The sequence below is a fragment of the Ornithorhynchus anatinus genome, chromosome 4 (assembly GCF_004115215.2).
Source record: "Ornithorhynchus anatinus isolate Pmale09 chromosome 4, mOrnAna1.pri.v4, whole genome shotgun sequence".
NCBI classification, from domain to species: domain Eukaryota; kingdom Metazoa; phylum Chordata; class Mammalia; order Monotremata; family Ornithorhynchidae; genus Ornithorhynchus; species Ornithorhynchus anatinus.
In genome coordinates, this window is record NC_041731.1 from 104,872,646 (window position 1) to 104,886,058 (window position 13,413).

A 13,413-nucleotide genomic window follows, 5' to 3' on the forward strand; every position below is an offset into this window, starting at 1 on the left:
GCATGCTCATCTCCCCTCCTGTTCGGAGAGAAATGTCCAGGAAACCTCGTACAATCTGAGAGGTTTAAGTTATATTTGGGTTGGCATGTCTTCAGCGTCCCTGCCCGCACAGTCACACGTAGATACGACCCTCGCCACTTTAAGCAACCTTGGAGATGCCTCCTTGCCTACCGCTAGCGAGCGGAGTAACGGCGTGGCTTAGTGGATAGAGGACGGGCCTGTGAGTCAGAAGGACCTGGGTTCTAATTCCGATTCTGCCACATGTCTGCTGTGTGATGTTGGGCAAGTTCCTTCTCCTCTCTGGGTCTCAGTTACCTCATCTGGAAAATGGGGATTGAGACTGTGAGCCCCATGTGGGACAGGGACTGTATCCAGCCCAATTACCTTTATCTACCCCAGTACTTAGTTCAGTGCCTGGAACATAGAAAGTGCTTAACCAATATCACAATTATTATTATTGTCTGTTCCGTTTCTTTCCAGGCTCTCATGACCACTATCCACACACAGATAAAGTTCAGAAGTTAGATGTAGCTCACCTAAACAGATAAGTTATTCTCCTTCCCATCTAACCCCTCTTCTCCCATTCACACAGCCTGATTTTCTTTAGACCCGGGAATCGATTTTAGTTAAATTCACAAATAAATCTATTGGGCTTTTTTCTAGTTTTCATGACCATTTTAATAGGCTTTTCCTTGTCCCCTGACCTCTTGGACTTTCCAGTGTTGAAAATCCACTGACATATAGGATTTGCCGCTCTCCCCAATCACCAGAAAAGGAACATTGGTGCAAGTTCTCTGTCCTTTCTCTGAAGAAGCATGGTAATAGGCATGAAGGCGAAATCTCCATCACTTTCTTGCTCTCTCTCTCTCTCTTCCTCTTTCTGTGAAGTCCGAAGTAAGTAAACCAAATACAATATCTCCTCATTACTTTGGGAAATAGGCAGCCCTTAAATGGCTCCAGTTATGGTCTGAATTGTTAAATGTGGTATTATTTAAGCACTTATCATGTTCCAAGCACTGTACTAAGCACTGGGGCAGATACAATATAATCAGATTAAACACAGTCCTTGTCCGAAGGAAGACAGATATTGAGTGCCCATTTTTCAGATGATGAAATAAGGCACAGAAGAAAGTAAAAGCCTCGTCCAAAGTCAATGAGGCACAGAGAAGGTAAATGACTTGTCCAAGGTCACACAGCGGGCACGTGGCAGAGCTGGGATTAGAATGTAGTTCCTCGAATTCCTAGGCCCTTGCTCTTTCCACTAGGCTAAACTGCTTCTCATTAGCAGTTCCCACAGTTCTGTAGATTTTAGGTGTGAGTGAACAATCCTAGGGAAATTGAATGTTGACCAATTGATATCGATTTGAATTGGGCCACCATTTAAGCTGCTCTTCAAACCTATTATTTAATAATACCATCACTTTTGAAAAGAGTTCCTATTATTAACATAAATGGGAATTACGCAGGCAGTCCCTACACAATGATGATAATATACCCTCAAATTAAGCTATTTAGACTTCTCCAAAAGTCAAACCATTTTGAGTAAAGTGCTTTCTGAAGCCTCCTTATTATTATGACTACTATTAATTTATACTTATACAATTCTTTCCTTTCCTTTGTACTTTGAAAATTGTATTTCAGAATCTTTTTTCCCACCTAGAGCAGAATGCAACAGCTGTTCTGAAGTGCACAGCTGTACCTTGGGGAAGGCGGAGATGAGCATAGCGTAAGGCTCTAAAATGAGACTCGCCCTAGGCATGCCCTATATATCTATCCAAATTGGAGGTGGGCCAGACTTTCACATCCTCTTTTGGAATAATGGCAATCGTTCCTTTAAGGTCTATAATGAGAATAACCCATGATTTGATTGAGAATAGCCTTTTCGGAGTACTGTTTTCTTCAATGTGCCACCAGTGGTTATAAGCAAACGCTGAGAGGGAGCAGAGGAGGAAGAGAAGGGAGGATTTTCTTTTCAAATTCCCACTGGGGACAAATAGTTAAATGGGTATCCAAAATTGTAATGGAACCCTACAGCCCTGGCTCTTTCTCCTATGTTTCTCTTGTCTGTCTCTCTTACTTGACTCTCTGCCCATCTTTCTACCATAACTCTTGACTGCCCTTTTTTCTTATTGTTATTAATGGTATTTGTTAAGCACTTAATAGGTGCCAGGCACTGTCCTAAGCATTGGGATAGATACAAGCTAATCAGGTTGGACACAGTCCACTTCTTACTTGGGGCTCACGGTCTTCATCCCCGTTTTACAGATGAGGTAGCTGAGGCACAAAGAAGTGAAGTGACATGCCTAAGGTCACATAGTAGACAACTGGCAGAGATGGGATTAGAACACAGATCTTCTGACTTCCCGGCCCATGTTCTTTCCACTAGGCCATGCTGCCTCACCTATGAAGCCTTGCTTATAACAGAATTAGTAGACATATTCCCTGCCATACTACATCTATAATTAATTCACAAGTCCCCAGTAATACCAGCCCACCTTAGCATTTGTGTATTGATTTCTAACCTCAATACTCTTATATGTGCATATTTATATTTATCTGCATATTTATCTGTACATTCACTTATTCTTTCAACTATTTTGTTCTACTTTGTATTGTTTCTTACTTTATCCTTGTTCTTTCTCAAATAATTTTTATCTTTTCCCCCATTATATTTTAAACTCCTTCACTGCAGGGAATAAGTATCTTACTGCGTTATACTCTCGCAAGAATTTAGTGCAGTGCTTAGCATTCTGTTCCCAGTACTCATTGATTGATTACTTTCCCCTACCTATCCTTGACCCTCTGTCCATGCCTCAGTGGAAACTCCATCTGCTAATTCTCTATCTACAAGAAAATAGCTTGATCATATTGATTAAGTTTTTACTAGATGCCAAGTACTAAGCACTGGAGAAGAAACAAAATGATCAGATTGGACTCACTCCCTATCTCACGTGAGCCTTACAGTCTAAGAGAGGTGAAGAATGAGCATTTTATTTCCATTTTACAGATGAGAAAACAGAGACATAGGGCTGGGAAATGGTGGAACCTGGACTAGACCTAGGACTCCTGATTTCCAGATGTGTCTTTTCCCTTGTTCAAGAAGGCAGGGGTAACCCCCTTCCATATATTTACCAAGAAAACTCTTAAGAATACACATACCAGAACAACTTTATAACAGAAGATGGGTTGTTCTAAACAGAGTGTATCCATTGAGTCACTGTGAGTCATAAATGACTCGATGGCATTTGAAGATGTCCTTTCCCTTAGGCCATGCTGCTTCCCAGAAGTAATTCTATTAATTAATTTGGTCTCCTTTTGTTCCATTAAACAATAATTTGTTAGCTTGCTAAGAATATTATAAAGAATTTTTTTGTCATTTGCAGTTTTTTTTTTAAAGTGGGGTTCACATACGACTATATAATTGCATGTGTTGTCTATCCAGAGGGATGAGCGTATCATGCCTGATTTAAATGAGCTGTCAAAGAAAGTTCCTAGAGGGTAGGACAACTTGCTATGTGAAAAAGACTTGAGCTGGCAGGATGAACTTTAGAGAAAGAGATTTTGTAAAATGGGAGATTTGCCTTTCGACATGTAGCAGAAGGCTTCTTCTGCTTTCATTGTCTCGACAACCTACCCCATATTCCCTGTGAGCAGCATTTCCCACCTGTTTAACTTGTAACTGTCACACAGCATTTGCATCTTGGAACCCACCTGCATTTTATTTCTGTGGGGAAGTTGGGAGCTTTTGTCCAGGAAGGAAGTTTCCTTTGATGTCCCAAGAGTTACCTTCGACTTAACTCCTGATGGGATTTGGGGAAAGGGAGCACTGAACTGGAGACTCATCTACACAGTGACAGTATTTCTCAGTAACCTCAGTGTAGAAGCAACCTGATGCTTGATTCAGAAATATCTGTAAGACCATAAACGTTCCACCTTAAGGTGACTTTATTAGTTTTATAAAAAGTGACAAATAGGAAGAAATCTTGTATCAAGGTCGATCTATGCCTCCGTTGTCATCAATACAAAGTACATAACTCATAAAGTAAATATTAAGAGCAAAGAGGGATTGATAATAAAGATATTGAATGAACGAAGATTACAGTATGTGAATGAAGAAGATTAAAGGGAAGGGATAACTGGATTCAATCAAACAGAGGAGAGGGGTCACCAAGTTTAAAAGAGGATTCAGACTCAAATGATTCTGAAATGGAAGACAACAAAGAAATCATTTTTGTCCATAACTTGCTTTCTGGTCTCTCTCAGAGAAAGATCAACTTTGCCTTCAGGTTAAAGAAGATAATTTAGCGAATGATGGAATAATATATTCATATATATCCATAGCCATCTATCTATAATATATAAAGATACTTAAAATCATGTTTGTCATTCAGAGATGATGCTCCCGATGGATGGATTTATCATTTGAGTGTTCAAAGTGTGGTTTATTAAATCAAATCATGATCAGCAATCTTTTCCAAACTGATTAGTTGTCCCTTGGTTCTCAGCTATGGCAGGGCCTGTCAGGGTTTAGTGAATCATTTTCTTTGCCTGAGTGAAGTTCTTCCTTAAACTGAGATGCCCCATCTCAGATTCCTCTGGGACCTCATAGCCTATCAACTGCTATTGCTTCTCAAGATCTGTCAGGTATCACATGCTGCTTTAAGTTGTGCTTCCGAGTGATCCCCTAGAGCATCCGTCAACAAAAGCAAAAAAAAAAAAAGACTGCTCAGTATGATACCACATAGGGAAGTATGAATCACTCCACATGCCAACTAGATCATTTGACTAAGATGTCTAATTTGTCTATAATTTCTCCTGTAGATGACATTTGCTTTTGTCCTCAAAATAGAGTACTCAAAAATATGTTCTGGAGAGAGTGGTTGAATTCCATGGGGAATGCAACACTACGGGAATATTACAGGATGCAGAATTATTTGAAATAAAGGCTAACTTGGCATGGAGCTATGTGAAGTGGAACTCTGTAAGTTTCCGTACAAGCAGAAAGTCAATATCTTATAAGCAAGAAATCACCAAGGTGCAATGTGCTTGGAAACTCAATACAATAATAAGTAACTCAGTACAGTGACCATGAAGGATTTCTTATTGTTCAGAAAGAAATGTTAATGCAGTGCCCCTTACGGTTAGTCATTCATGTATTTTTTTTAGATATACATGAAAATCAATACAGAGGTGGTTTTTCAAATTTGTTACGCTGCCTTGAGTGATTTTTCACCAAAAAAGAACTCTGGAAATTTCACAGTGCCGTGGGATGCATCGTAAAATCGAAAGCAAACGGAAAAGCAAACGGAGAACATTCTACGAATGCTTTTGAAGATGGAACATTAAATAACGATGTTACATTTTAGGCTTTATTATGTAGAAGCCAATTGAGCAGATGCAAGCAGACACCGCTGTCCTTGGGGTAACTCAGCTCCTGAGGCTTATTTATCTGTGTTGTCCTGATGAATTGACTTCCAGATAAGTGATTACTTCCAGGTGACTTCCAGGTAAGGATCCAGGTAAGTGGTTCCTTACTTACCTTTGAGACTGTGGCCCGAAGTGAGCCTAGTAGACTTTTTCAGCAGTCATCTCCTTTTCTACCTGAAATCCACCTTTCTTCCCTAACGAAATTCCAACATTAAAATATGACAACACCCCTAGGCAACTTGTTTCTGGGACTTTGTAGCACATTTTGGAAAAGGGAGGAAAACAGTTAATGGTCGCTTCCCATTAGATGATTAATCCACAGCCTCTCTTATCCTCCAACCAGGCTTTTTCTTTAGAATTCATTAACTGCAAGTCTGTTTCTCTGATTCCTGCGGTGCCTATGTATATTTGATGCACTTTTACAGGCCAGATGAACAGTATGATGGAAAGGGAGCTGAGGATCCACTGCTGCTAGTGGTCCCCTGATATTTCCCTGTCCCTTAAAATTGGTGGATCCTGCCAAGTTTCTCTCCATTAATTATAATAACAATAATAACAAAAGCTTATTTTGGGGTCTCCTCTCTGCCTCTGTAATGCAGTACTTTCACTCCTCTATTCCCCTTAGGATATTTTCGATGGAATCTCATTAAGTGGTACTCTCCCTTACGGTTTCTCTCTGGGCTGAATGTTCTTACTGTACCTTGCCTATACACGAAGCACAATTTTGATCCTGGGGCTTGAAAACATTCTCCCTGCCAAAAAAAAAAAAAGAAAAGAAAAATGACTGAACCTGGAATTTAGAACTCACTGGAACCTCAGGGGCCAGGAATTTGGGGGAAATCTTAGAAAAGCAGTGTTGCCTGGTGAATAGAGCACAAATCTGGGCTCCAGGGGACCTGGGTTCTAATTCTAGCTCTGCAACTTGCCTGCTCTATGACCTTGGGCAAGTTAATTTGACTTTTCTTTCCCTCAGTTTCCTCACTTGTAAAATGGACTTTAAATGCCCCTTCTCTCTTCCACTCAGACCGTGAGCTTCCTGTAGTATAGGGACTATATCTGACCTGATTATCGTTCTAGACTGTACAACCTCTAGACTGTAAGTAAGCTACTTATGGGCAGGGAATGGGCAGATAACTTGTCTACTGACTGTTGTATTGTATTCTTCCAAGTGCTTAATACAGTGCTCTGCACACAGTTAAGTGCTCAGTAAATACCACCATTCGGTTGATTGATCATCTTCTATATCTACCCCAATGCTTAGTCAGTGCTTGGTACATAGTATGAGCTTAAAATGATTATTAGTATTATTATCTTCTTTATCATCTTAACAATAATAAGCCCTTGTCCTAGTCACTACCTTAATTTGCAGGTCAGTTTGTATGGGGAGAGGAACACTTGAGTGACAATTACATTTTACTCCATTTTGAGCAGCTGCTTGGGATGTGTGTTTTTGAGGGGTCCGCATGAAGGGGAGAGATAGTACCTTCAGAAAAGAATTCTGAGCAAGTGAAAAAGAACTCTGAAGTCTGAAGATGGCTGAGACAAGGAGAAAGAAAAGAAAGTAATTAGAGTTCAGTGAACTACTGCTGCATTTTGAAGTTCCACAGGAAAAGGAGAATAGATACCAGAGTAAAAGATTAAATTACAAGGTTTCTTAGGCTGGCTAAAGCTTCAGGGTAAACTAAAAGACTCTTATCAGTTCAAAGGATTTTATATTGTTTTAGGGAATACAGAAACAGTCCATTAGCTGTGAAGCCTGGGGGTCAGAAATAGAACTATCAAGGCAGGGCAAGTTCCAGGGGGCTTATAAACCGTCGAGCTTTTTCACACTGCTGGGGTTTTAAGAATGGACCTCGGGGTGGAAGAGCCTAGATAGAGCAGGAATAACCCACATGCATCCGTATTGTCAGTCACCGGTGCGCATTCTATGATGCTTCCGAGAAGTGATTCCTATTTTCATTATGGCAGACATCACAGTTGTACCCAGTAATCGGGCATTTCAGAGTTCAGGACATAAGGTGGTAGAAGAAGAGAGTGATAACAGGGTGGCCCTAAGGCCAGAGAGGCACTAAAATAGAGAGGGATGTATACATTTTCATAGAGGATGCAAAGGCCATCAGGGATCTTGGAAAGAGAAGGGAAACAGAATAAAGGAAAAGATTCCGATTCTAGAAGCAGCGTGGCCTAGTAGAAAGGCTCAGGCCTGGTAGTCAGAGGCCCTGGGTTCTAATCCCGGCTCTGTCACTTGTCTGCTGGGTGACCTTAGGCAAATCACTGCACTTCTCTGTGCCTCAGTTCCCTGTTATGCAAAATGGGGATTCAATACCTGTTCTACCTCCTACTTATTCTGGGAGTCCCATGTAGGACCCGATTATCCCAAATCTACCCCAGCGTTTAGTACAGCACTTGGCATGTAGTGAGCTCTTAACAAATACCACAATTACAATTTGAATTCTAGCATAGTGAGAAGCCGCATGATGTAGTGGGTAGAGCACGGGCCCAGGAGTCAGAAGGTCATGGATTCTAATCCCAGCTCCACCATGTGCTCGCCACCTTGGGCAAGTCACTTCACTTCTCTGGACCTCGGTTACCTGATCTGTAAAATGGGGATTGAAACTGTGAGCCCCATTGGAGACAGGGATTGTGTCCAACCCGATTTGCTTGTATCTACCCCAGCTCTTAGTACAGTGCCTGGCACCTAGTAAGCACTTAAAAAGTACCACAATAATAATAATAATAATTATTATTATTATGGCCTGCTGGGTGACCTTGGGCAAGTTATTTTGCATCTCCGTGCCTCAGTTTCCTCATCTGTAAAAACGGAGATGAATTATCTGTTCTCCCTCCCTTTCCCAGGGAGAGCCCTGTATGGCTGTTTCTGATCTACCCAAGTGGCTATAGGACAGTGTTTGGCACATCGTAAGCACTTAAATACCAATCTACCTTTTATTATAGCTCCTTATGGAGCTCCTTTTTCAGTTGACTTTGACAGACTTGGTAGGTAACCTGACCCAACACCCCCTGGAGTATTATAGTTCATGAGCTCCATGGTCCTAGTGGTTGCCCATTCACCTCCTCATCGAACAAAAATTCCTCACCATTGGCTTTAAAGCAGTCCCCCACCTTTCCCCCTCCTACCTCAACTCACTTCTCTTCCATTACAACCCAGCCCTCACGCTTCGCTCCTCTATCGCCAACCTTCTCACTGTACCTCGATCTCATCTGTTCTACTGCTGACATCTTGCCCAAGTCCTGCCTCTGGCCCAGAACCCCCTCCCTCCTCTTGCCTGACAGGCAATTACTCTCTCCCCCTTCAGAACCTTATTGAGGGCCCATCTCCTCCAAGAGGCCTTCCCTGGCTAAACCCTCCTTTCCTCTTCTCCCACTCCCTTCTGAGTCACCCTGACTTGTTCCCTTTACTCATCCCCCCTCCTAACCCCATACCACTTATGTACATGTCTGTAATTTATTTATTTATATTAAAGTCTGCCTCCCCCTCTGGTCTGTCAGCTTGCTGTGGGCAGGGAATGTGTCTGTTATATTGTTCAAGTGGACTCGCCTAAGCACTTAGTACAGTGCTTTGCACACAGTAAGCTCTCAATAAACACAATTGACTGACTGAGAATTTCTTTCTTTGCTGGCTACATTCTTACTCTTCCAGTTCTTCCTCAATTCTCTTCTCCCAGTGGAGCTGAGCATCACCATCTCTGTTGTTGTTGCTGTTTCTCATGGAGGAATGGGTGCCCTTCACAGGTTTTGCATCTTGGAAGGCTCAATGGCCACTTTGTGAGACAATGCCTATCATGGAACACGAAGACTCCAATAGTCGAAGTGGTATTTAATGATTATAATAATAATAACAATGATAATTTTAGTATTTGTTAAGCACTGACTATATTCCAGGCACTGTACTAAGCGCTGGGTGGATACAAGCAAATCGGTGACATAGTTCCTCTCCCACATGGGGGTCACACTCTCACTCCCCATTTTACAGATGAAGTAACGGACCCAGAGAAGTGAAGTGATTTTCCCAGGGTCACACAGCAGGCAAGTGGCAGACTCAGGACTAGAACCCAGGTCCTTCTGACTCCTAGGCCCATGCTCCATCCACTAGGCCACTCTCACTAAACTCCTCTGTCTTGAACATGGCCAATACACACAGTTCCTTCCTGGCAATTCTAGAGGCCTTCCCCGACTAGGTTCTCATTTCCTCTTCTCCTGCTCCTTCTGGGTGGCCTTTTGCACTTTGGTAGTCACCCTTCATTTACCCCTCCCTCAGTCTCACTGCACTTATGCGTATATCCGTAATTTATTTATTTTCATGTCTGTTTCCCCTTCTAGACTGTAAGCTCATTGTGGGCAGGGAACATGTCTACCAACTCTGTTATATTGGGCTCTTCCAAGCACTTAGTACTTACTGCACACAGTAAGCATTCAGTGAATATGATCAATTGATTGATATTGCTAATATCCAAGGAAAAATACAGTGATTTATTCATGTACACTTATTTGTATAAAAGATTGAATATGGGTCCATGGAGGGAAGACAGTGAACAGAATAGACCTTTTGAATAAGGACATATAAGTTCATTATGCCATACAGATGTGGTTATTCATCCAAAGAATCTATGCTTCTTCCATCTCTTCATAGCTCCCCACATTCAGTACACTGTACAGTTTATTCAAAACCCTCCTCCTGAATAGAAGTAAAACACACATTCACTTTAATGAATCCATAGCAAGTAAGGTTTAGGAGGAACTGCATTTCATTTAGTAACATCTGGAGGCTACTGAATTGGACATCTTGTGTTCCACCGTCCCATGTTTGCTCCAGCTGCCAAAAATGTCTTTGACACAGCACAGTCAGACTTTACGTGTGAGGCATTGCAATGCTTTACCTTGAAGACAACTCTGACTTTACGAGGAAGCGGCCTCTCCTCGGTGTGTATCCTGAAGCACAGCCTAGGTTTGGCTGGGCTATATCTTCTGATATTTTTAGAATGGAATAGATGCCATTGAATACTCTCTAAAACTCCTCACTAGTGCATTTATTAGGTCCCAAATCCTTTCTGCTAGTACTGTTGGTATTGTGGTGAATGACTAGAATACACTTCCATTCTGATCCATTCGTTAGATACCCAAGCTCATTTTGAACACATCTGTTTGGATTCCATTGTAGTAGCATACTGATTACAGTAAGCTGAAAGCCCAGAGAGCAGAGAATGAGATGGGCTGGAAAATTAGCTGATTCACGATGTGGCAGTGAATAATTTTTGTTTTCAAATTCTAGCTTGTTTTATAACTTCTAGTGCAATACAAACTCATCCGGATAAGGGAATTTGAACATCGCAGGGTCATTTTCATGAAAGTCCCACATCTGAAACCCCAGTATTTCTCCTGATGAAGTGATATTTCTGTATTTTTTTGGTTTGGTCAATTGCTTTGATCCCTTGTTTTATCCTTATGTGTTTATCTTGCTCTCTGAATTTATGGATATTCCCCTGACATTCCTCATCAGCAAATAATTTTAATACCTCCTGTTAAATTGTAAGCTTCAGGGCAAGGAACCCATGTTTCTTTCCCAAGAGTTTAATACAGTGCTTAGCATTCTATAAATTCCATTGATTAATTGATTGAATTGATTGTGGAGACAAGGGATAGGTCTACCAACTCTGTTGTATTGTACTCTCCCAAGTGCGCCGTACAATCCTCAGCATGCCATAAGAGCTCAATCAATACCACTGATTTATCGATTATTCCAAATATTTACCCATTCTAGACCTGCTGTTTAGGTCTTACTGCTCTCTGAAACCTCAACCTCAAATGTGAATGCCACTTTAATTCAACCCTTAACCCTCCTTCCCCCCCAATCCTCCATGGGTATTTGTATAAAAATAGTTTGGAATATTATCTTACAGACAACTGGGAACAATATGGTTAAAGACTGTGCATAGTCTTTTTCTAACCACTTTGCCCTTCGGCAGTCTATTTTTACCTCTTAAGCCAAAAAGATACCTTCAGGAAGCAAAATGCCATGAGAATCTCTTGGATTCAGATCAACCCAGATAGAAAGAGATGGGCAGTTGCTGCGTAATTTGGGTAGTTCAGGGAAAGGAGAAAAGTTGATGATACACCCTTCTGATAGCATGGCATAGTGGATAGACCAGGGGCCTGAGAGTCAGAAGGTTGCCTCACACATAAAGTCTGACCGTGCTGTGTCTAAGACATTTTTGGCAGCTGGAGCAAACATGGGACGGTGGAACACAAGATGTCCAATTCAGTTGCCCTCCATATGTTACTAAGTGGAATGCTCTGCCACTCTACCTTGGGCAAATCATTTCATTTCTCTGGACCTCAGTTACCTCATCTGTAAAATGGGGATTGTGTGCCCCAAGTGGGACAGGAACTAGATCCAACCCCATATGCTTGTATCCGCCCCAGAGCTTAGTACAGTACATGGCACATAGAAACCAATTAAATGCCACAGTTATTATTATTATTATGAGTCAGTAAGAGTCTGGCATCCAGAAGAAGTAAGGGGGAGGTGGAAGGAAATGAAAGACAATGCTAGAGTAGAGAGAAGTAGCGTTGCCTTTTTTTTTCTGTAAGGGCAACGAGAGCAAGGTTGTGGAAGAAGAAGGAAGGATAAAGAGGTTTCTTTTTTTTAATGGTACTTGTTAAACCCTTACTATAATCAATCAATGGTATGTATTGAGTACTTACTATGTGCAGAGCACTGTACAAAGAGCTTGTCACTGTACTAAATGCTAGGGTAAGATAATCAGTTAGGACACAGTCCCTGTCCCACAAGGGGCTCCTAGTCTAAACTGGAGGGAGGATTTATTTCCAATTTTATAGATGAGGAAGTTGAGTCATAGGGAAGTTGTGACTTGCCCAAAGACACCCAACAGGCAAGTGGCGAAGCTGAGATTAGAACCCAAGTCCCTTGACTCCCAGATCCATGCTCTTTCCATTAAGCCATGATGCTTCCCTACTTTCTTGTTCCTTGCTCCTCTTCCACTGCCTGCTTTGTAACCACCCTCCTTGCAGATGAATAAGCTAGGGCTGTCACTTCCCCCAGAGTCCACCATTCTTTCTCCAAGAATCAAGATCTCCTGAACATCAGGAAGTCTGTCCAGTCCAAGAGGGAAAATGATCAGGGCTGCTTGCTTACACCAGTCCTCTGAATGTCAGTCAGTCAGTCAATCATATTCACTGAGCGCTTACTCTGTTCATAGCACTGTACTATGCACTTGGGAGAGTAAAATATAACAATAAACAGACACATTCCCTACCCACAACAAGCTTACAGCCTAGAGGAGGAATGCCATTGCATCAATCAATCAAGCAATTGTATTTATCGAGCGTTTACTGCATGCAGAGCACTGTATTAAGCACTTGGGAGAGTACAATACAGCAGAGAAGGAAAAGACATTCCCTGCCCACAACAAGCTCACACTGGGACAGTCCTGAAATTCTAGTGTATATTAAAAAATAAACCTGGAGCCGTTTAACATTCCCACTGTGGTCTTTTTTTCCTTTTTTTGGTTTAAGAAAAAAATCGAAAAACAAACTTGAAAGCGAGTGTTTCAGCTGGCCCAGTCACTACCATTTCCATCCAGCTGTTGGCCTCGTGCCTCACAACACGCTTGAGGCATATATTAATAGTTCCATAAAATATGCCCTGTTATTTTCCCCATCCAACCAGATTCCAAACAGCTGTAAGGAGCATCCTTTGACCCAAGAACAGACAAATCAAACTCTTCTCATCTGGCCCCAGGGGGAACTGAAGTGATGTTGGGGATTATTTTACTAGTAGAATGTGTGGCATTCCATCAATTGAAAGAAAAATAAGATGTACTAAAGAGTGGTCTCATATTAGGATGCAGACTTTTTTGTGTATGTGTAGGGGAGGAGGGGTTGGGGGGGAGCAATAACAAAGTAAGGTATTTTACTAAAAATTTTTAAGATAACCAAGAAGGAAAC